The sequence below is a fragment of the Panthera leo genome, chromosome C2, assembly GCF_018350215.1.
Source record: "Panthera leo isolate Ple1 chromosome C2, P.leo_Ple1_pat1.1, whole genome shotgun sequence".
Lineage (NCBI taxonomy): Eukaryota > Metazoa > Chordata > Mammalia > Carnivora > Felidae > Panthera > Panthera leo.
Window position 1 is genome coordinate 148,997,486 of NC_056687.1, and position 25,468 is coordinate 149,022,953.

General features: G+C 42.2%; 1 protein-coding gene across 16 annotated transcripts in view; it reads left to right on the top strand.

Moving 5' to 3' along the window:
* Positions 1-25,468, top strand: part of ULK4 (unc-51 like kinase 4) — a 570,273-nt gene that overhangs the window by 58,692 nt on the left and 486,113 nt on the right. The gene's annotated exons all lie outside the window — the stretch shown is intronic.

Consider the following 25,468-nt stretch of genomic DNA (forward strand, 5'->3'; position numbering starts at 1 on the left):
CTCTGAGCTACTAAAGGAAATGGTACTAAGTCTAACCTTTTTTCTTATTTTCTGGGACCAGTGTGACCCCTGATGGTACCCACCTTGGTTATCAGAGAGGAATAAACTAGACTTTCAATCTAAAATACCAAGCAGCTAGGGCAATATCACTCATCACAGAGGCTTAATAGCTCAAAAGTTGGAGGGTGGCTTCTCATGACTCAGAACAAGGGTTTCCAATGAAATAGAGTGGCTGTAGGAGTTGAAAGAGAAGTTAAAGGAAAATTCTAAGACCTAATCGTGACATTCTAGAAGACTGGGCAATCAAAATTGGCAGTCAGTGCTCAGGAGCAGCGTGCCATGAAGAGTGAGCCCCGAAGATATAAAATCTGACTGTCATATAGGTGCTGTAATAAGTAGGATGAGTATCTTAGAAGTGGAGTGAGTGGATTTGAAGATCAGGGAGGCGCCTGGGTGGCTCAGTCAAGGAGGCGTCCAACTCTTGGTTTTGGCTCAGGTCATGATCTTACGGTTCGTGAGTTCGAGCCCTGCGTCAGGCTCCTCGCTGACAGTGCAGAGCCTGTTTAGGATTCTCTTGCTCTCCCTTTCTCTCTGCCCCTCCTCCACTTGCTCTGTTTCTCTCTCAAAAATAAACAAACTCTGAAGATCAGCTGGAAGAATTCTCTTAGGATTCAGAAGAAAAAAAGAAAGGTTAAAAATTATGAACTTAAAGCATGAAAGACAGTTCTGGAAGATCTGGTCTGTCCAGTATGGCAGGCACTAGCCTTTGAAAAGCAGGTGGTCGGGGCACCTGGGTGGCTCAGTCGGTTGAGCGTCCGACTTCAGCTCAGGTCATGATCTCGCGGTCCGTGAGTTCGAGCCCCGCGTCGGGCTCTGGGCTGATGGCTCGGAGCCTGGAGCCTGCTTCCGATTCTGTGTCTCCCTCTCTCTCTGCCCCTCCCCCGTTCATGCTCTGTCTCTCTCTGTCTCAAAAATAAATAAACATTAAAAAATTAAAAAAAAAAAAAGAAAAGCAGGTGGTCTGGGGGCACCTGGGTGGCTCAGTCGGTTCAAACTGGTGTCTGACTTCAGCTTAGGTCATGATCTCATGGTTTGTGGGTTCGAGCCCCATATCAGGCTCTGCGCGGACAGCTCAGAGCCTGGAGCCTGCTTCAGATTCTGTGTCTCCCTTTCTCTCTGCCTCTCTTGCTCTCACTGTTGACACACACACAGACAGACACTCTTTCTCTCTCTCTCAAAAATAAATATTAAAAAAAAAAAAAGTAATCTGAATTGAGATGAACTTCAAGTAGAGAACACATACCAGATGTTGAAGACTCCATATGAAAAAGAAAAAAGCATCTCACCTGTACATTTTTTATAGACTACATTTTCAAATGATTGAATATTATTTGGATAAAAATATTATTTGGTTATTTTTGATAATGTATTTTTATGCAGATAATATTTTTGGATACATTTGGATGGATAAATTATTATAGTTAATTTCACTTTTTTCTTTTTTGATATGGCTCCTAGAAAATTTTAAATCACCTTTGTGGCTTGAATTGTATTCCTGTTGGACAGCACTTGTCAAAGATAAGCATAATGGGATTACCAGAAGAAGAGATCAAAGCAAACATTCATGAAAGAAATAATAGAAGAAAATTTCACCCTGAGCTGAAAAAAGACTCAATCTTTAGATGAAAGGTTTCACCAAATGTCAGGCAAGATACTGAAAAAAGACCCATAATTAGGCCTATCCTGGTGAAATTTGTAATTATGAAGAGTAAAAGAAAACCAAAACTCAGGTTGTAAACAAAAGCGAATCAGACTTGCATATAATTTATTTGTAACACTATTTCAGCCGAAGATCGCAGTGGAATTAGACCAACACTAAGAAAGCGGTAGAAAAAGAACAACACTTACGGGATCGTGTGACCTTAAATTTCTCAGTACAGCCATCCTATTGTTTGATTTTGAGGACAAAAGACTTTTTCAGTAATTCAGAGACTCCATCTTAATTTCACCCACATTTCTAAAAAATTGTACTCGAGCAAGCTGCTTGAGTAGCTGTCTGAAAACAAATCTTAAGGTAACAGAAAGAAGCAGCAAATATAGACAGGGACTCCATTAGCATCCAAGTCCAAATAGTAGCTGTTAATGTTGTGACCTGTGACCTGGAGAGAATGGATTCTTCAGAAAGAATATGTGTGTGTGTGTGTGTGTGTGTGTGTGTGTGTGTGTATACACGTATATATATATATATACACGTGTATATATATATATACACGTATATATATATATATACACGTATACACGTATATATATATGTATACGTGTACATATATATATACACGTATATATATATATGTATACGTGTATATATATACGTGTATACGCGTATACATGTATATATGTATACGTGTATATATATACGTGTATACGCGTATACACGTATATATGTATACGTGTATATATATACGTGTATACGCGTATACACGTATATATGTATACGTGTATATATATACGTGTATACGCGTATACACGTATATATGTATACGTGTATATATATACGTGTATACGCGTATACACGTATATATGTATACGTGTATATATATACGTGTATACGCGTATACACGTATATATGTATACGTGTATATATATACGTGTATACGCGTATACACGTATATATGTATACGTGTATATATATACGTGTATACGCGTATACACGTATATATGTATACGTGTATATATATACGTGTATACGCGTATACACGTATATATGTATACGTGTATATATATACGTGTATACGTGTATACATGTATATATGTATACATGTATACGTGTATATATATATATTTTAACATATATATATATGTATACATGTGTATATATATATATGTTAAAAAATGAATAGTAGTATGGAAGTAAATTCTACATTGCTTTAGAAGATCTGGAAGGGTAGAGGAGAAGGGAATAGGAAAGAAAAAGGCAAATTCGTTGTTCTTTTACTATTTGAACATTTATTGAGTGTCTGCTATGGGTGTGGTGGTGTGTTATGTGCAGGAAGACCATTATTCCAGGCACGTTCTTCTAGAAGAAATTCAGCTACTATTTTCTATTTATTTTGTATTGATTTATTTTAACTATAAATATTTACTATGTAAATACTATTTTGTATTTATTTATTTTAGAGAGCATGAGTGGGGAAGGACAGAGAGGGCGAGAGAATCCCAAGCAGGCTCCTCACTGCCAGCACATTGCCCAGCGCAGGACTCGATCTAAAGAATCGTGAGATCGTGACCTAAGCTGAAACCAAGAGTCGGACGCTTAACCGACTGAGCCACCCAGGCGTCCCTGATAGATACTCTTTTATTCCTTGTATTGATACTCTTTTATTCCTTGTTTAACAGATATTTGTTGGTGTCTGTGAACAAAGTACAGTCTAGGTACCAGGGTATAGTGCTGAGCAAGAGAAATAAAAATCTGTTTCGATGGAGTGTGTGTTCTAGTGTGAGGAGAGAGAGAGCAGATATCTAGTTTAGGTGCTAATAGATGCAGCGGAAAAGCTAAAGGAGGGTAGTGGGGTCTGGGAAGGATGAGGTGGTGGTGACACTATTTCAGATGGGTTGGCCAGAGAAAGCCTGGGGTAGGAACATCCAGGAAGAGACCTGAAGGGTTTGAGGGAGCACGTCCCTCGGCTGGGTGAGCCGCAGGTGCAAAGGACTGGAGATCAGAGGAGCGGTTGGCATGTTTCGAGGAACAGCATGGAGGTGATGTAGCTGGAACTGAGCAAGAGGAAGACTCCTGGCAGGAGATGGGGTTAGTGAAGTCGCCAGGGGCGAGGTCGTCCCAAGCCTTGTCGTAAGCCCTGCTCAGATTTGGGACTTGATTCGGAATGAGATGGGAAGCCACTGGAGGATTTGAGCAGAGAGCCTCCATGTAGCTTGTATCTGAAGAGAATCACTCTGTCTGTTACAAGGACAGGGGCAAGGTCGAATCGGAGAAAGCGCTTTAAGAGCCTGTGCTATGTAGTAGTTCAGATGGTGATGGTGACTTGGATGGACTAGGTTCATAGTGGTAGATGCTGTAAAAAAAAATGATCTCAATCTGGATATGTGCTGTCTTTTGAGATTTCGAAATACTGAGGCATCAGAGAATTGCAAGTCAAAACCAACGTGAAATATCAAGACAGTCACCAGATTGGCAAAAATTAAAAAGCCTCAGTCCTAAATGTTGGCGAAAGTACTGAGCAGAAGGAGGGCTTCTGTGCTGCTGGTAGGGATGTAAATGGGCACAGCCACTCTGGAAGACTGCTGGGTGATCCTCTTCAAGAACTGAGTACATCTCAGGGCACCTGGGTGGCTCAGTCAGTCAAGCGTCTCACTTCGGCTCAGGTCATGATCTCACAGCCCGTGGGTTTGAGTCCCACATCGAGTTCTGTGCCGGTAGTTCAGAGCCTGGAGCCTGCTTGGGATTCTGTGTCTCCTCCTCTGTCTTCCCTTCCCTTGTTTGTGCTCTGTCTCTCTCTTTCTCTCAAAGATAAAGATTAAAAAAAAATTAAAAAAAAAATTGAGCACATCTTTCCTCTGTAAGCCAGCGTCTCCTCCTTTGTCACCCAGGGTACCAAATGACACACGAGAATGTGTATGACCGGCATGATTTGTAATAGCCCTAAATTTGAAATAATTCCCGTGTCTGTCAACAGTAGAACAAAGCGTGTCACCCTCACAGAGCGGAATACTAAATAGCGTTGTGAATAGTGAGCCACAGCATTGGGTGGCAAGCCTGAATGAATCTCCTAGGCATAGACAGTTGTCCCAGATATCAGTAGGATGTTTTCTGGGAAAGACCGATCTGTAGACTCAGAAACGTCCTGAGGGTGAGAAGGTTCTTGTTTAGAGGGTCAGTTCTGCCTTGGTTGTGGACACCCTGAAGGAGAGGTGTGTGTGTAGGTAGCCGTCACGGAAGGTGTGCAGGTGAGGGGGTGCCTTGGGGCAGAGTCTGGGAAGACCGGCTGGAGGCCAAGGCTAGTGCTGAGAGGTTGCCCACGCCCGGCTGGCATCTTTGTGCTCGGGGCTCCAGGTGGCCATGATTACAGGAAGTATGTTCTGCCGTAGGAATTCCCGTCGGTCTGGGCAGAAGGCCTCTGCGGCGACCAGGGACCTGTCAGTCACCCTGGGCGATGTGCTCAGCTCACACCCTGGCCCCAGGCCCGTGGCCTGTTCCCGCTGGCAGTTGCCGTCGGTGCTGTCACCGAGACCGTCGGATCGGGCGGTTCTTGAACTTGTCTCTGTGTGGACTCAGGGTGTTCATTGGCCAGCACGTTGGCCGGTCCCTCCTCAGGGACCGGAAACCTTGTGTCCCCCGACTCCTGGTGGCCGTCCCTTATCAGATACCATTGCATTCTTGATGCTGCCTCCATTGACGGGAGGGGATGGGTGTTAATTCCTGAGGTTCTCGCGTCTTTCCTTGGTGTACTGTTCTTTTCTGGGGGCTGCTGATGTTTTATTAATTTGAAATGGACCTTGGGGAAGATTATACTTACGAAAAAAAATGTAATCGTGGGTCATGATATATGTGGGAAACTTCCTAGTTATGCATATTATGTTGTGAGCCAAGTTCTTCTGGATAATGAGAAGTGCACAGAGTACCTTGGAATTGTGCCAGGTACTCCTGTATGCTGTTACTTAAACTTTTTCATTCTGTATTCGTTCCTGCTCTGAGCCGTTGGTTGTCACAATTGAAGCAGCCACTAGAGGGCACTCGAACACTAGAAACCAAGTTTCAGAAGTTTAAGAGTTTATCTCTTAGCCTCAAGAAGCTGGCTTAACGGGTATGCAAGGCGATGTTTCATCTTTCCCTGTTTTTTCGGGTTCTTGCTGCAGGGCGTGTGGTTTTATTCCATTAGTGATTATTGCTGTTTGAGATGAATGCCATGGCAGCCTCTCCAGGAAAGTGCAGTCATTCCAGGGGGTTTGAGAGCCCCGTGGAGCCCATCGATGAAGCTTAGCTTCAGGACTCTTGAGACCGGGCTTCTGTAACAGTCACAGTTGTGGGTGTTCCTGGTTTCACAAATAAAATTTTGGGTGTGAGATACTGACTTGGCTAGTAGGTTTACTACTGGTGGACCCCCCCTCCCCCCCCCCCCCCCCAAAAAAAAGAATTGTGGTTGAAGATCTTCTAGGCATTTAGAAAGTATAGAACCTCATTTTATAACCTAGTAATCTGCAGCGCCTGGCCAGCAGAGCAACGAGTGTCTGAGGGACCGAGTCAGCGCTGGAGGATTTAACAAGTCCTTGAAAGAATAGTAGGGAAGTATGGCAGCATCATTGGGTAGAGGCAAGATACGGACAAATAGCTGCTTTACTGTCCTTGTGGTGTAATGGAAGTCTCTTTCGTCTTGCGCTTTCACCGATGGCTACAGAGAAGAGCTGGTCGTGGTCTCTTGTGTGTTTTTAGAAGCGTTTATTCCGTTCTTTTTCTTTTCTCCAGAGACAGGCAACTTCTTAAGCCTCTCCTTCCAGATGACACGCTTACCACCCCGTAATCATTGTGCTGCTTACGTGTAATATTTTTCAGGAAATATTCCTGGTATCGTGCATAGATTTAGTCTTAAGCATGCAGTGGATATGTTACGGAAAAAGTTGAATATAGAACCCTGAAATTTGGAACTGGAAGGAAAGTTAACAGCCTTTCTAGTTTGACCCCTTCATCAAACATTTTTATAGTGGAAACTTTGAGCGTACATCAAAGTAGAGAGACTAGCATAAGGATTTACCGCTCACTTCCGATAATTATCAGCACTTGGCCAATGTTGTTTGTCATCTGTCTCTTCTCTCCCTCCCAGTCTCATTCCCTCTCCTTCCCCTCCCGTTTATGGTCATGTTTGTTTAAAAAAAATCCCAGATATCCTATTTAACTAAGTATTTCAGTATATATATCTAACAGAAAAGGATTTTTAAAAATATTGTAATACCAGTATCACACCCAACCAAATCAAGTGGTTTTTTAAAAATTTTTTTTTTTTAATGTTTATTTCCAAAGGGGAGAGAGACAGCGTGAGTGGAGAAGGGGCAGAGAGAGAGAGAGAGAGACAGAGTGTGAGTGGAGGAGGGGCAGAGAGAGAGAGTGTGAGTGGAGGAGGGGCAGAGAGAGAGAGAGAGAGACAGAGTGTGAGTGGAGGAGGGGCAGAGAGAGAGAGAGACAGAGTGTGAGTGGAGGAGGGGCAGAGAGAGAGAGAGACAGAGTGTGAGTGGAGGAGGGGCAGAGAGAGAGAGTGTGAGTGGAGGAGGGGGCAGAGAGAGAGAGAGTGAATGGAGGCAGGGCAGAGAGAGAGAGAGTGTGTGTGAGTGGAGGAGGGGCAGAGAGAGAGACAGAGCATGAGTGGAGGAGGGGCAGAGAGAGAGAGACAGAATCTGAAGCAGGCTCCAGGCTCTGAGCTGTCAGCACAGAGCCCCATGTGGGGCTCAAAGTCACAAACTGCAAGATCATGACCTGAGCAGAAGTCAGAGACATCTAGTATCCAGTCAATATTCAGATTGTTTTCTTTTTTCTATTTTTTTTTTTTTTTTGAAGTAGTGATTAGTAAAATTTTATTGTGCACATACTAAGTTTGTGAACTGGGAACACTCAAAACACGGAATGAGGCTCAGAGTTATGCTCTTGTAAAGCAGCTTTTAGACTGGGAAGGCAGTGTGTGTGGGTTCTTTAAAGTGCTTGGTGATAACGTTGGGGTCTTCTTAAAGGGAGTTGCTTAGTGGTTATCCTCCTATCAACTTGGGGGAATGTTTATGTTTCACCTCTGATACCCCGACGAATAAGCAAGAAGCGACCGAGGTGAGGTCATCCGTGCTGGTTTTGCAAGATGAGTTAAATGAAGCTTTGCTTATATGACTGACGGGTTTTGTCTGCTCAGGAAATTGTCGAGTGTGGTCTCCGTGTTGGATTTTAACGATTCCCTCTTTTTTGTCGTGCTCTCAGCAGGCCAGAGAGTCCCGCATTCGCTGATTTCCGTTAGGAGTTGTCAGGCTGGAAAGCCACGTCGTCTCCGTCTTCATCACTTCTGTGGTTGTTGTTGATGTTCTCCCGTGTCCTGATGCTTAAGGATGCCATTTGGTGCGCATGTGGCTGTCAATAGGCATTTGAAACCCTGGAGAGCATGCAACCCACTAGGGAGGTTCATCTGATGGTTGTAAGGAGAACAGTAGCCAAGGACTGAAAAATCCCCCAGAGCGGGGATTCCTAGGAGCCAAGGCTTAATCAACAAAATGGGTCTGTGGGAGAGGTGTCACTTACTTGATGAAAAATTTTATCTGCTCTTTAGGATCCTTTAGATTTTGGGTCACAATTCCTGATTTGTCAACAATGGAAACAATATTTCACCAACTACAGGACATGCAGCTCCTTGTTGGGCAGTCAGGGCCTCAAGGACTGTCCCATCTTGGTGTACCGTTGGAGATAAACCGTTTATTTAGCGTGTACTCCTTGAAGAGCATTTAGGGTATCGTTGAAACCTTTTTCCAGTAATTGCAGAAAAACTAATAAGTGATTTTTTTTTTTTCTAATTCATTAACTCCTTGTTGAAGGAAGAGCATTCTGACAAATGTATGGAAACCAGAGCTTTTTTGAATAATGGGATTTGAAAGCTTATGGGGACGCTCGCCTATGAGGACTCACTTGATGGACAAATGATCATAGCTTAGATCTGGCTGGCATCCAGGGATTCCTGTTTAGTCATTTTAGCTTCAGGACATCCTAACATACAGTGTCCAGACCATTTGGATGGAAACCTTTGTATATCTTATTACCACAGAGAATGAATAACCCGCTATTGCTAAGAAAGCCGGAATGTGGATCCCAGAACCCACAGGTCAGGGACAATGTGGACGTCATGGTTACTCTTTGGTTTGTAGGCATCAGCACATGTCCATCTTGAATGGCTGTGGTTTACATGTGGATAGGAACAGAAAACATTCCTCTGCATTTGGTTTAGCTTGTAATGGGATGATGGAGGCATTCCATTGACCTACAGAGTTTTCATTGAACGTCATTTCCTGGACAGTGTAATCATAGGTATCATTGTCATTGTCTAATTTTAAATCTGTCATTATACATAGGAATCCAGTCTCCTTTATCTGAGTCCAACTAGAGGGTTTGATTACAGAGTGAGTTTGGAACGTGCACCAAATCAGGCCTAGGACCATTAAGGTCCTTCATGCACAGGGACAGGTTATCAGCAATGAGGTTTATAGTGGTTATGGGTCATCTTTTGGGCTCTGGGGCTTCTGCTCAATCCCACATTAATTGCTCCTTGCTGTGAGTGGAGGTGTCCTGGCCTTTGGGGGTGGGAACCTTGTGCTGGTGGTGCCCTGAGTTTCGTGGTGCCTAGAGGACAGGCCCTCCTTTGTCTCCTGCAGCCACACTAGTTACTCCCAGGGAGCCATGGGATCAGAGCCACTCTCCAGATTTTCTTGACGGTCTCCTACATTCATTTTGTAACTTTTCATTGGTCGAGGGTTGAAATAGGGTCTTGCGTTGCATGTAGATAATGTAGACTCTTAAGTCTTAATTTCAAACATTTCCCTATTGTTTTTTTTTTTTTTTTTTTACTATCATCCACTAAAGGCAAATTGCCATTTGTTTTAGCCAAAGCTGGAATAGTGGAAATCTTGTTCCACCCTTTTGGTGTCATTTAACATGGTCCCTAATCACCTGCATTTCCTGTGAACTGCCATTTTGGATGTATAGCCTTGATTAGATTCAAGTTCAGTTTTATGAGACGGCGATTGGAATTCCTCACACTTGGTTCTGTGTATTTCCTGTTGCCTCACAGGGAGAGGCAGCCAGTGTCTGGCTGCCTCATCGTTGGTGATGTTAGGATTGCTCACTGGTGACAGGTTTTGTCAGCCTTGTTGCAGGGTTGCCCCTCTCTCTTTTACTTCATAGTTCTTAGCATCCATTGATCGTCGCTTAAATGCCTTAGTCCTTTAGGGTTGCAAAAATGATGATTTTCACTTATTTACAGTCGGGAGTTTTTCTTAGAGGTGAACTTGCCCATATCAACTACATTATTATCCTAAAATCTAGTTTGTTTAGCAAAGGCGGGATAAGTGATTGTTTCCTTTATAGACTATTTTTCAGAACAATGAGTTGGTGCGTTGGTAATCTTGATGTGGCCAATGAGATTTTCTTTGTATTATTAAGCACTATGGATTAATATATGTATGTTTATGTATTTCAGTCTTTTGCATTACTAGTCTTTTTGATGCTTTAATTGTAGTAAGTCCAATGGGAACCCTTTTGAGTTTGCTTCTTACTTTTCAACATGACTCTGCTATCTCTGATAAGTTGCCTGCATTCTGTCAACAAGATTTCACAGGCTTAGCTTGGGAATAACTAAGCCCTAGTTTTGACATCAGTTTTCTAAGGAACTTTGTTTAATTTTGGTTGGAAATGGTACTTAGAGAATAAAGTCTGGGTATGAGTGTTCTTTGCTACCTGGATTATCATTTCTTCTAGAACTTTCCAAGGGTTAGAATTAGGAAATACTATTTCTTAAAATGAAAAATAAGTCCATTCATACTGATCTTTCCAATTTCCAATTTAAATTTGAGTTTTTACCTCTTTAAAATTTTTATTTTTCTTTTAAGCTGAAAATCTTGGCTGCTAATGACATTAACATAATTATTTGCTTCAACCTATGGTTTAGAATAGTTTAAAAACAATACCAATCCAATATTGTTGCTAACAATAAAAATGCGAAGTACAGTTTAAAGTATTTTTGTAGCATTTTGTTTGGTTTTGTTTTTCGTTTTGGTCCTTGGGATATAATTCACTGGATGATGTATACAGCTAAAATACTGAGTTTCAGGTTGACTGAAATAATTCTTTGTTACCGACATGATATATAATCATGTATTGTTTTCAATTTGTGTTACATATTTAGGGATTAGGGATTTAGGGATTACTTTGTGCTTGCTTGCTTGGTTTATAAATTATAATGCTTTTTATTTAATTGAAGAGTTACAGGTATACAGAAATAGGTACAAAACGTATATATCATGCTCAGTAAATTGTCACAAAATGAAAACCCAGGAAACTCAGACTGGGTTAAGAAATAGAACATTACCAGAACAACAGGCGATTCCTTACACCCTTTACCAATCATTAGTCTCTCCCTTTGTTCTATGGGTGATTACTACCATAATATCTAATACTACGATTATTTTGTCTGCTTTTGAATTATATTTAAAGTATATCATGTGACATGTTTTCTTTGGTATCTAGCTTTTTTTGTTCCATATTATGTTTGGGGAATCCTTGTTTTAGGAACCTGTAGTTCATTTTCTTCAATTGGATATATCACACCACTGGAGGTGAACCTTTGGGTAGTTTTCCATATTTGGCTGTTGTAAGTAATTCTTGGACACTCATTTTGATATAGTTGTGTGAACTTTATGTTGGGTAAACCTAGGAGTTAGAATTGCTTGTCATAGGGTATGCATATATGTTCAACATTAGAGGATAGTCGAAATGATTTTCTTAAAAAGTTGTATAAAACGAAAATGAAAGAATTTCTAGTGTTCTGTATTCTCATTAATACTTGGTTTTCGTATAAAATCTCGTTAAATAAGGCTCTACCAGGTTTTTATTTTTAGCGTGAATGAGTGTTGAATTTGATTATAGGACATCTATAGAGGTGATGGCATAGTTTTTCTGTCTCTATTAACAGGAATTATTGGCATTCCTAAAATTAAACCACCTTTGTGTTTTTAGATGAAACTCCACTTGGCTTGTGGAGTTTTTGTTTGTTTTTACAATCCGCTGTTGGTTTTAAGGGGGGGAGGGTGTGCTAATATTTCTTACAGATTTGTCGTCCCGTTTTTATCCCCCATGGCTTTGAATTCTTGAAGAATCCAAGCTACTTGTCTTGTAGAATGTTCTACATTCTGGATTCATCTGTCTGTTTTTTCTGGGTCATCTAGTCCCTAAAGTTCCTATAAACTGTAAGTTAGGTTGAGAGGCTTGATTAGACTCAGATTAAACTTTGTTTTTGGGTAAAAATTTATCATAGGTGATGTTGGGTGTTTCAGATTTCATCATACCAGGAAGCAGATAGTGTCAGGTGTCCACGATTAGTTGTACTTTGATCACTTGATTAAAGAGGTGAGGCCAAATCTATGCATTCTGGGGTGCATCTTTTCCCTTTGCAGCGTCACTTTAACTGCCATGTTAAATATACAGTAAGAAATAAATTATATGGGTTATAACTGTTTTAACCTTTTTCTAAATTGAAATGCACAATTTTAGTTTATGATGGGTTAATGTATTAGCTGTCATTGATTGCTATTTTCTTTTTCTTTTCAACAGATTAATTTACTAAGTTCAGTATGCTATGCAACACTATTATTGTCATTACTTTGAAATGAATCTAATTTTCAAAATTTATTTACTTATTTTTTAAGATTTTATTTTTAAGTAATCTGTACACCCAACGTGGGGCTCGAACATATAACTCCAAGGTCAAGAGTCTCATGCTCCACTGACTGAGCCAGCCAGGCTCCTGTATTTTGTTTTTTATGTCTTTTTTTTTTTTTTTTTTTTTTTTTTTGGTAGGATAATCACATTTTGTGATTTCATTGCTCAACAGAATGATATCTCCCAAGAATTCTTGACTTAAGATTATCAACACTGTGATATTCACCCTTCTACTGAATTGGTTTTACAATTAAATTTTCTATTAAGCAGTGGATATCTGGTGATTGGAAGCATTATTTAACTTACCTAGTTCTCTCTGAACAGTGTGTGCTTTTGGAACTCTGAGCACAGGATGCGATGAACTGCATTTAGAGACCGATCCCACGTGTATTTTAGAGGTTGTGGTATAGAGTGTTGACTTGGAGCCCTTGTTCAGAGTTGAGCGTAGATGATTGCACCACTTCCTCTGCTGTCCCTGGTGGCTTGAGTCCTGGAGCATTTTCTTGCTGCACAGCTATGCACAGTCTGTTCTGTCATGGTCCTAATTTCCCACAACCCTAGTTATTCAACTTAAAACTTCTTTGAAGAACAAAGGATTCTTGTTGCACTTTTTGGCTGTATTTTTAAGTGTATTTTACATACATACACAACATTGTTTTCCCCCACCTTTTCCGTGCAACATTTACTATTTTTTTCTCATTATAAAAATAACATCTGGTCTTCTAATTATCACAGTTTAGCTACTTAGATAACCTGAAAGTACTTCAGTAGCAAAACAAAACACCCAAAAAACAAACAACTAGAAATGCGGGGATAAAGTCTTTAACAAAGAGACTTTAAAATAGCCGAATGCACAAGAAAATAAGGGAAATTCTCAAAAGGCAGAAACAGGAAAGCTGAAATCTGAAATATTAAGACATTAAGACTGTTTAGAATAAGCGCGTTGGTGGGTTATTCCTGGCAGGTTTTGAGTTTGGGTACAATTTAAGGATAGAAGATGCAGCCTGAGGTTCTCCTGAACCTCTCCTGAAGCAATTAGTTGGAGATAGGACCCTAGATGAGCTACCCCTACTAGTGAACGGGGCATTTAGAAGTGGGTGGGGAAGAGCAACCCACCTATCCAAACAGAGATAACAAGTTTTGTTGATTTTTATCTTCAATTCTAGAAAAGGAGAAAGTGTCTTCCATATAAATTTGGAACCAGTTTTCGGAGTTTCATCATGTTTGGGGTATAAATGTGTACTTCTTCCAAAATGAAAAATTAACATAAAGATCAGACCTGGGTTGGATGAATCTGGACAGAATATGAAAGCAATTCTGTGGAAGCTGGTGAGGACACACCATTCAAAGGAGGGAAGCAGGCTATGGGAGATGTACTTTTAGTTGGCTTCTTACCTGCAGGAGGTCGAGTTCACGCAGGGAAGCAGAGTTCAGGTAGAACACGACAGTTTTGCTGGGCCGAGGAACCGAGGCTGGCATTTGTCATTGCGGGACAGAGTAGAAAAAGAGTAGGGGGGGAATCTTTCAAGAGAAGACCCACAAAATGTGTGTGCCAATTCCTCTGCAGTCCTTGGCTAACTCGGAAGCTGTTCCGGAGCTGAATGATAGTGCATGGAACCAGGCAGAAAGCAGCAGCTGGCAGGTTGAAGAGTTGAGCAGAAATTTCAGCAGTTGCCCAGTGCTGGGGAGGTAGGCTTTGGGGTCAGGTCCAACCAAGTTGAGAGGGACTTGATAAACACTTGGGGCTTTCCACTGAAATTCCAGAAGGGCTGCCCTTTAGGTCTAAGAACTATGCCTCAGGACTAAAGGAAAACCAAGCCTTTGTAGGATTGAGGTGATTGACTGGTATTTTAACTGCTTGACAACAAAACTCCACACTCTTTGCAAGAAAATAAGATTATCCACAGGGTTCAGAGGAGAAACTCTTCATGATGCTCAGAGATTTCTTAGACTTGACACCAGAAGCATGATCCATAAAAGCCCCTCCTGCACCCCCACCCCCAAAAAGCCCACAAAACAAAACAAAACAAACCCAGCAGATTGGATTTCATCAAAGTGAGAAACTTTGCTGTGGCAGAGGCCCTGTTAAGATGATGAAAAGACAAACTACACATGGGAGAAGATGTTTGCAAACGACATGTCTGACAAAGAACTCATGTTTACAATAGTAAAGAACTCTCAAAACTCATTGGTAAACAAACAAATGAATGAAAAAATTAGAAAATGGCCAATAGACGGGAGAGAGATTTCACCAAAGAGGATATATGCCTGGGAAATAAGTACATGAAAAAGTATTTAGCATTGTTACTCGTTACAGAAATGCAAACTAAGACTGCGTCTACATGTGTAGTAAAACGATTTAATGAATAACGACAGTACCAAGTGCTGGCAAAGATGCTGCGAACTGGACCTTTGTCCACTGCTGGTGGGAGCGTAAAAGACATTTTGGCAGTTTTCTAAAAAACGAAACCTACGTTTACCAGATGACTCAGCAGTTTTGCTCCTGGGCTCTGTTTCAGAGAAATGAAATCTTCCGTTCATATAAAAGTCTGTATTTGGCGATTCATGCCAGCTTTATTGATAATAGCCCAAACCCATCCTTCAATTTGTGAGTCATATAAACCTTGGCACAATCCTTACCGTGGAGTATTACTTAACAGGAAAGAGGAAGGAACTATTGATATGCACAGTAGTTTGGGTGGGTTCCAGGGGTGTTGTGCTGAGTGAGAGACCGTGTTAATATATTATTCTTGAAACTACAAGATTACAGAGCTGGAAAACAGACGAGTGGTTGCTAGGGCTTAGGGACACTGAGAGAAGAGGGAGAGTTTCACTGCAAAGGGACAGCACGAGGGAGGTCTTGGCGATCACGGAGTAGTTCCGTGTTGTGATTGCGTGAATCTACGCATGTGATAAAATGATGCGGAGCTCTACATACATGCTGTACCAATGCCACAGTTTTGGTTGTCGATATCGTACTGTAACTGTGCAAGATGTTACCGTTGTGGGAAACTGGAAGAAGAGAACATGGGATCTCTCTGTACGACTCTTGTGGCTCCCTGTGAGTCTGTGATTAAGAAAAAGTATGTTTTCTAAGATATTTCTAAGATATTCCTAAAATATCTTAGAAAAACCCAGGTTCGTATCTAGGCGTCTTTCCCTTTAACCTGAAAGATCTACTTTAACATTTCACGTTAAATTCTGTCTGGAGATGAATTTACCCATTTTCTCTTTATTTCTTCCTTATTTTTGAGAGTGTTTTCATAGATGACAGAATTCTGAGATAGCACTTTTTTTTTTTCTTTCAACACTTTAAAAATATAGTTTTAGTGTCTTATGGCGTGGATGGTTTCTGATAAGAAGTCTGCATTCATTCATGTCCTTGTTTCCCAGTGTGTAATATATAGCACTTCTCTAATCGCTTTCAAGATTGTCTCTTTAGTTTTGATATTTTCAGCAGTTTGAGTAGCATCTACCTAGTGTCCTCTTTGTAGGTATATCTTGGGCCAGGTTCAACAAGATTCTTGGCACTGTGAGCTGATACCTATGATGAATTTTGGAAAAATTGCGACAATTATCTTGCCGAATATTTCTTCCGTCTCATTTTATATTTCATGTGTAGCATAAACATATTTGTGTTACATTGTGTATGAAATATTATAATGATTTCAAGTGAATTGTGATAATTTACAGATGCTCTTATAATCTGCAGAGTATCTAGTAAAAAATTAAATAGCTATAGCTACATAGTCAATAGCGGGGATTAAATAGAATACTAAATGAATGCTCAATTCAAAATAAGTCAGCAAAGTAGAAAGAAAGGAAGAAAGAGCAAATGGGACAAAGGGAAAGCCATATAGCAAGATGATGGATTTAAACCTCCCCACATTAGTAGTTACAGTCCGTGTTAGTGGCTTAAGTAGTCTATTCAAAAGGGGAGAGATGGTCCTACTGGATAAAGGAGAGAAACCTAGCTATGTACACTTTAAATGAGATCTACTTTAAAGAGAAAGATAAGCTAAAAAACATGCAAAAAGGATATACCATGGAAACACTAATAACAAGAAAACTTGTGTAGACATTAAGGGAGCATTATCAGAGATGAGGCTGAGTATTTTATAATGAAAGTTTCAATTCATTAGGAAGTATGAACAGTCCTTAATCTGTATGTGTCAATAGTGCTTTCTTAAAAATTTTTTTTTTTCAACGTTTTTAATTTATTTTTGGGACAGAGAGAGACAGAGCATGAACGGGGGAGGGGCAGAGAGAGAGGGAGACACAGAATCGGAAACAGGCTCCAGGCTCTGAGCCATCAGCCCAGAGCCTGACGCGGGGCTCGAACTCAAAGACCACGAGATCGTGACCTGGCTGAAGTCGGACGCTTAACCGACTGCGCCACCCAGGCGCCCCAATAGTGCTTTCAAATAGATGAAGAAAACTTTGCTAGAACTACAAGTAAAAGTAGGCAAATCCGTTCGGATTGTTGGATAGGTTTTAAACAAGGAGTCAGAAAGAACATGTAAGATTTGAATGATACAGATGAAAATGAACTAGTTTGACATTTATAGAACACTAACTCCAACAACTGTAAAACACATTCACCTGAAGTACACACTGAATGTTCCCTAAGATGACATTTTCAGCCACAAAAAAATGTATCTTAACAAAGGATTAAAATAAATTGGATTAATGACGTTAATTAAAATTTAGACTAAATTCTCTGACTACAGTGAAATGAAGTTAGAAATAGATAACAGGAGGAAGTCTGGAAAATCTCCCAAATGTTTGGAAATAAAACACTTCTAAGCAAGTCATGTGCCAATAAAGAACGCTCAAGAGGATTTAAATAATACTGTAAAGTAAACGGTAATGGACACCTGATACAGCAAAAATTTGGGGGATTAATTTTAACGTGGAATCAAGAGGGAAATAGCCATAGCGTGAAATGCCCCTATTACAACGGGAGTTCCAAAGACTCTAGTGTGCGTTGGAATTACCTGGGAGGTTTGTTAAGGTGCAGATTGTTGGCTCTCCCCCCGCCCCCCCATCATTTCTCATTCAGTAGGTCTGGAGTGGGGCATGGTAATTTGCATTTCTAATAAAGTTCCTGGGTGATTTTTGATGCTGCTGGTTCAGGGGCTATAGAGAACCACCATATTAGAAAGTAACTTTTAAGTTCCAAAAGGAGGAGCTAGAAAGAGGGGAGCAACTTAAACCCAATGCAATGACAATAAAGGTATACTAAAAATAAGACCCGGAATCATTGAATCAGGGAAGTAGTAATAGGTAAAAACCAGTGAAACCAGTTGTTCATACTTCAGTAACTTAAAATTAGTGAACTTCTAGCCAGATTGATTAAAAAACAGAGAAGATAGAAGTTACCAATGTCAGAACTAAAAGGGAGAGAGCAGTATAAATCCAACGTCCTTTAAAAGGTCTTAAGGGGGGGGCGCCTGGGTGGCTCAGTCGGTTAAGCGTCCGACTTCAGCTCAGGTCACGATCTCGCGGTCCGTGAGTTCGAGCCCCGCGTCGGGCTCTGGGCTGACAGCTCGGAGCCTGGAGCCTGCTTCCGATTCTGTGTCTCCCTCTCTCTGCCCCTCCCCCGTTCATGCTCTGTCTCTCTCTGCCTCAAAAATAAATAAAACCTTAAAAAAAAAAAAATTAAAAAAAAAAAAAAAAGGTCTTAAGGGAATAATCTGAATGACTTTAGGTCTGCATACTTGCAGTTGAAACGAAATGGGCAAGTTGCCTGAATGACACAACTTTCTGGGATTGCCCTAATCAGAAAGAGAAATTTGGAGAGCCCTATGTCTGTTAATACGTTGTTGAAAACCTTCCCGCCAAAACAGCTCTGGGCTTAGATGACTTCTGGTGAATTCAGTCCCTGTATGTATAGCAGGATGTACATATGTAATGGTGTGTGCATTAATGTATGTTTATATTTACCCTCATTTTTATTCAGCATCAAGTTAATTTAGCCTTATGAGAAAATACGAGACAGGCAACATAGCATGAGTGACAACAGCATAGTAGAGGTGTCCTCACGTAGGTGTGACTAGTGATGCTCCGAGCCACTTTGCAGTTGGGAGGCATGTGGTTGAAAGAGGTGACACCGGATGGGTATAGAGCAACCCATTTTGGGGAAATCGTCATCTCCAGAGTTCCTTAAAGTTGTTTTCTTGTCACTGAGCCGTCTATTGCTGAGTTATCGGTCTTCGTGTATCGTCCATCCGTTTACCAACTCTCAATATTTAGCTGTCCGTGTATCTAAATGTCTGTATCTGAGAGTGCTTTATACATTCCGTGTTTTCTTCCAGTCTGTGGCTTGTCAGTTTCTTCTCTTTATATTGTAATCCAAAAGTCAATTTTAAGTTTCAGCCTTCTTCTGTTCTGTTTATGAAAAGATCACGCTTTTCATATCTAATGTAAAAAACAAAACAAGAAACAAAACAAAAAAAACCCCCAAACTTTGTCTCTCCCAAGACCACAAAACATTTTTCCTATGTTTCTTTGTAAATATTTGCAGTTTGGGATTTTATGAGACCCACATGCTGCTGGCTGCGCTGAGAGGGAAGCTTAAGTTTTGGATTTTCTATTTGGGCCTATGATGTGTTTTGAGTTAATTTTGTATGGGATATTAGGTACGGATCAAGGTTTATTTATTTATTTATTTTTGGCCTCTCATCATCAGATACTCAACGAGCACTTTCTTTGGGCAAAGTTCTGGAGACAGAACGATAAACAAAAAAGACGTTGTCCCTGTCCTCGCGGAGCTTTATAAAGGACAAAGGGTATTAAAGAGGAAGTCCTAATGGAGCCTACGAAGGAACCGTGGGGAAGCAAAAAGCAGCTCAGGATGGTTACTTTAGTAGAAGGGAAGGGACAACCATGTGCCAATGAGAAAATGCTCGTCCTTTTTATTGCTTCTTAGATTTAGGTTAAGTTGAAAACAGACCTTTCTCTTGGACGTGGCCAGAGGGATGTTTATTAGTGACCTTTTGTAAGTATCGTTTGTGTGGTAAGAAGCATGTAACGGTTGGGAATGATGGTGTAGAAAACCAGAGGTGAGCAAGTGGTAGGTATGTATCTAGATAAAGCAGTTTACCTGTGAGGACGAGGCACATGTCCATGCCAGTGGAAGAGACTGACTCCAGAGGGAGGCACTGAAGACAGAGGCTAGTGAGGGGCTAGCTGAAAGCATATAATCCTTCACATGGGTGGGAGGGAATGACTGAGTAGGGTGATGGGCCTTAGGTCGGAGAAGGGGCACTGTATCCACTATAACGAGGAAGAGAGGATTAATGACGGTAGGTGGAGCGGGGTAGGGGGGTATGATTTGGTGGTGAAAACATGCAGGGTCTTCATCTACTGGCTTCTGGCAATGGAAGTACATCAAGGTCAGCATGAGAAAGAGGGGAGTGGGTGTCCAGCGTATCTGAAGTAGAGGAGAAGCCACGAAGCTGTCCTCTTCCTGAATGGGAAAGCTGGCTCACCAGGAAAAGAAAATAGGGTTCCGTAGACCAAGCTTGTTGTAAAGAACTTAAGGTGAAAGGAACCAATCTGCCTAGTTGTAGGATACTCTGCAGAAGACAGTTGGCTTTCAGTCACAGGAGTGGTTGAGTCCATTGGAGGGCGAGAGGCCACTTCTACACCCTTTCACGTAAGGCCCTATGGTGTTGAGTTTTAGGCCCCAGAGCCCAGTGCTTGTAGGAAAGCAAGTCCGTGAGAAGCGAGCGTGCTCATTGGCCTGGATGGTACGGTCGAGTTTTAGCAACTATTGTGGAAGGGCTTTGAAAAAGGATCTTAAAAAGATGGGAGTGGAGATTAGAGAGTATTTGTATTTGAGAAGTACTGCAGGTATACTCAGGGTCTGGGATGGGACTGTGTGGTGAGCGGCTGAGTTGGGGTGGAGGAACAGGCCGAGGAGCTGAGTGATGAGGCCAAGGAACCGTGTGGTCAGGGTGCTGGGTGTGGATGTCCGCTTGGATGAAGGTGTGGACAGGAGTACAGGTGGGAAGGAAGGTGAGGAGCAAGGAGCCAGCGTCCTCAGTGGCGAGGAGGAGGGACTGGGGAGTCCGTGGCCCAGGGCACCAGGGAGGCTAGTGTAATATGATGATGCAAGACTGAATCGTGGGTCCTTTGTCACGATGGAAGGTTTGGGAACGTTACCAGGAGTGAGAAGGACATCAGCCTTGTCTGACCTCCAAATACACTTTGAGTTAGGCTCGTTATTACCTTTGCTGTTTGACAGGGCAACAGGAACCATAAAAAGAGAGCTAGGTTTTCAACCAGAATCTCAGAGAAAATGATTTCTCTCTTTGGAAAGGGGCTGTTTAAAATTGGCCCATCATCAGGACTCCGTTGACAACAGTGTCGTGTGTTGCCCGTGTGTCGCAACTCAAGACAAAGCACTTGCTAAAATGTAGCCTGTGGGAAGAACTTCTGAAAAACTAGCCATGTTTCTGGTAATACTTTGCTTTCTGAAACCTACATTTGAGCAGGATCTTCTGGCTGACGGCAATTTGTAAAAATGGCGCTAGATCTTTTCCTGAAAAAAAGACTTGTACCTTGTTGGGTTTATGTCCCCCCCGCCCCCCCTCCCCCAGCCTTTTGTAACTGTTACATAGTGTCACAGTGCTTTGTACCCCACTCCAGCGTGGATGTAGTCTCCTCAGGAGTTTTTGTGTTGAGGGGCTGAGAGATGCCATCTTTTACATCAGATACTGTGAAACCATTTCCGGCTTGTTTGTAGCCCTGAGCTGAGCCTGTTATCAATCCTAATCCCCCACGTTGTTAGTTTCAGTGACTCTGCCCTTGTACCTCCTGCAAAACAAACTTGTTTTTCTGTTACTTGTTGGACAGCACGAGAGAAATTTTTTGAAAACAATAAAGCAACGGTTGAATAGTATTCAGGTCTTTGTGTAGAATGAAGGGAAACGTTCTGGATTTGTTGTATTAAGCCGTGATGCAGAAGTACGTATCATTTGGGGGAATTGCCGTGTTTGAGTCACTTTTGCATACAAATTAAATCTCTCACATCAAAGAATTCTTAAAAGGCATGTTTCCTAATTTCCTATAATGGTAGAATTCATTTAATTTCTTACCTGATGTCTTATAGAATAATTTTTAGCTTCTGTGTTTCTGCTCCAGTTTTTATGCTCATTTTACCTGGGCTATGCACATGCCTTTGTTATAATATTTTTTGAGCAGCAGTTGTGAGGCTTATATATTTGAATGTGATATAATTTAGTAATTCTTGGGAACCTAGCAGAGCATCACATTTAATTTTCTATTAGATGAAAGAAACCTGGAAAGAGAAGTGGTGATGGAGAGAATTGCACAAAACAGAACTAATCAGAGCTGATCCCTGAGGCAGAAAACTGCAATTTAAAATGAGCTTCCTTTGTATTTCTACTATTTGGGGAGTGTTGGTGGGCCGACTATTAAGAACATAGTAACAAGTGAGTAATAGTAGATATGTATATAGCAAGCTCAAAACCACAGTATTGAGGTTATGTTCTTTGTGCCATAGCTTTTAAATATTCCAGGCCCTAAAAGACTCAATATTAATGAAGTACAATGGTACCTTTGTTTCTTTAAAAAATTGGTGTTTAGTTAGAGAGGGGGAGAATGCGGGTGGGGGAGGGGCAGAGAGAGCCAGCAAGATTCCCAAGCAGGCTCCTTGCGGTCAGTGCAGAGCCTGACGGGGACACGAACCCACAAACTGTGAGATCATGACCTGAGCCAGAATCAAGAGTCAGACGCTTAACTGACTGAGCCACCCCGGTGCCCCTAACTTGGTTTCTTCAGAAAACATTTACATAGCTGGTGTGGTTGTGTTCTGCTGATTCCCAAATAAAAATGTCATTTAATCCTCAATAAAGATATGTAGGTGTATCATGTATCATCTAACCCCCCCCCCCCCCCCCCCCCCCGCCCCCAGTTGCTCCTTCATTAGACACAGAAGAAAGGGTCTAGCAGGACAGCATGGCAGTACCTGGAATATGTGTTTGCCTTTGTTTTCCTGTCTGGAATGGCTTCTCTCTCCCTGTTGGTCAGGTCTGGTTGTGGTTGCCAGGGGAGGCAGAGAAGGGTGGAAATGTAGGATATGCGTCTCTTTCTAGGGGAGCTGCTCAGAGTCCTGGCTGCAGTACCTTGTTAGAACAGCATGGCTTTCTTCATCGTTGAAGGCAGATTCTAGATTGAGGTCTCTGCGGACTGCCGCCAGTGTCTTAACTTTGTACCACCCTCTCTTAGCCACTGCTACACAGTTGCCGTTGGCGACCATTGTTGCTTGGTGAGTAGCCAAGAAGCAGAATTCAGGGGCTAATCTTCACATACCAAGATGATGTATGAATCCAGTGTCCTTGGGAATTCCAACAGTTCCTTTGTTTTTTAAAAAATTTTTTTTAACGTTTTATTTATTTTTGATAGAGAGCGAGCATGAGCAGGGGAGGGGCAGAGAGAGCGAGCGAGACCCAGAATCGGAAGCAGGCTCCAGGCTCCGAGCTGTCAGCACAGAGCCCGACACGGGGCTCCAACTCACGGACCGCGAGATCACGACCTGAGCCAAAATCAGACACTTAAGCGACTGAGCCACCCACGCACCCCCAGTTCCTTTTTTTTTTTCTTTTAATTTTAATTTGGGTAAAATGAACTCAGAATTATAAAATGAGTAGTTTGTGAAGGCTTCAGAGGCTATCACTCAAAATGAAACGTGACAGCTTACTCGTTGGTCAGTCTAAGCGTATGATGTTGGTGTGATTTTTTTTCAAGAAGGAAAACATGAATGCACCTACGAGTGGGGGTCAGGGGCACTGTCATTTCCAATGTTAATTGGTTTCAGAAACAACTGCGGGAAAAATTGGAAAGTGGGGCTTTCAAAGGGAATTCTGTCATTCATGGTTCCGAACACACGGTATACTCAAATTGGGATAATTATCTGATGGTCCATTTACGAAGGGGATAGTGCCGTTATCCAGGGTTAGGAATAGTGGAGTTGCCCTTACTTCTTGGTCCAAAGAGAAGAAGGGGGGTGGGGTGGATGCCATTTCTGGAACAACATTTGGGAGTTGCAGTGGGAGGCTGATTGAAAGGGGCAGTACCGTGGATGTTAGAGATGGCTCAAGTGCAGGGACAGGGATGGTTAATCGATACCTGGAATAGGCATCTGCCCCTGTGAGGACAAAATGTTGTTCCCTTCATGATCAGAGAGTTCCAGTGTAATCAGCCTGCCACTGTGTGACCACCTGGGTCCTCTAGGGAACAGAGTTACGTCAAGACTCAGTGTTGGTCTCTGTTCATGGCAGGCTGGGAACTCGGCAGTGGCAGTGGCCAAGTCGTCCTTTGTGAGCACAATTCCATGTTGTGGGGCCCGTGCATAGTCCCCAGTCTGGCCTCCATGCTGTTTTGGTTGTACATGGGCTCCTTGAGCAAGCACCAGGGTGACTGGTGAAGACTGTTGACTGGCACCCACAGGTGGTTCTGCTTTTCCAGCTGACTTGATCCCCTCTGGTGGGCATTTGCAGGGTGGGTTATGAATGTATTTACACTCTGTTCCCATTCGAGAGGCCTCCGTCTATACTTCTTTCCCCACACTTTTTTTTTGGGGGGGGGGGGATGTATAATTTGGTTCTTTCTAGTTAGCTACTGCCTCTGAGTTGGTATAGATCCATCCTTTGGTCCATCTCTCTCGTTTAGAGAAGTACCACCCACAATTTTGCCTACTTGGAGCGCTTCCTCTCACCATTGTCTTTGTGGACCAGATTGAATGGGGTTGCAGTGACGTGGCCATCACTTCTGCTGATTCAGACATAACATGCAGATCCATATGCAAACCGGGTTTATGCTATTTTTCTCCCGAGAGGGAGGAAATCTAGAACATTCTGGGCAATCATGAGTATAGGCCGAGGAACAGGGAGGCAGCTGAGCAGTGGGAGCAGATAATCATGGGAGTCTGAGTCACCTATACATATGGAGTGCGTGAATCTGCTTGGCCCGGGCCCATTGTTACCATTTTAATTGAAAAGTAAAATGCTGCTGTGTGTAACCCATGTTACGGGTAACATCCAGTTCATGATGGGCAGGGCAGGCCCCATATTATTCCAGGGTTCCGCAGCAAGCCAGGAGCTGCTTTTGAGATGAAGGACAGTTGTTGACAGAGGGCAGGACAGGGCCTTGTTCCAGAATCCTTGAGGTCTGTGCTAGGAATCTGCTGCTATGGCTTGCCATAGGCTTTGTATAGCATTGCTGTTGGCCACAGTCACATACAATAGCATTAAGCCTGCTGAGTCTTAAGACCCAGCTGGCAGAGAAGCTTGTGCTTTGGCTTGGACCTGCTGCAGAACCCTTTCTTGGGCCCCTCTCAAAACCGGCAGCCTTATCCATGATTAGGAAATGGATTGGAGCCTATAAAACCCAAACAGACTCCCCCACTATTGAACCTCCTTATCTAGGTGGGTAATGCGAGGTGCAGCAGCTTCTCTTTTACCTCATTATTATTTTTTAAAGTTAATTTATTTTTGGTGGGGGGGGGTGAGCAGAGTGAGAGAGAGAATCTCAAGCAGGTTCCCTGCTGTCAGCACAGGGCCGTGTGCGGAGCTCAATCCCATGAACCATGAGAACATGAGCCGAAATCAAGAGTCGGACGCTCAACTGACAGAGCCACCCAGGCACCCCTCTCTTAATTTAGAAGGAGTATTATTGATTACATGCCCCGAGACCGCTGGATTCCTAGGTACTTCACCAGTGTAATAGACCAAGGGCTTTTGCAGGATTTATCTCCTACCCTCTGGCATACAAGCTAGGGTGCTACCTACCAGGTGCAGTTAGCATGTCACCAGTATAACGAAACAGTAGGATATCCTGCAGATTATCAAGGTGATGGGGGTTCCTCTGGACTATATTATGACAGAGCAGGAGACTTGACATGGGGGCAATTTAGTAAGTTAAAACTGCCTCTGATTTTATTTACTGATCGGACTGGGAAAGAGAGCATAAGGAGTG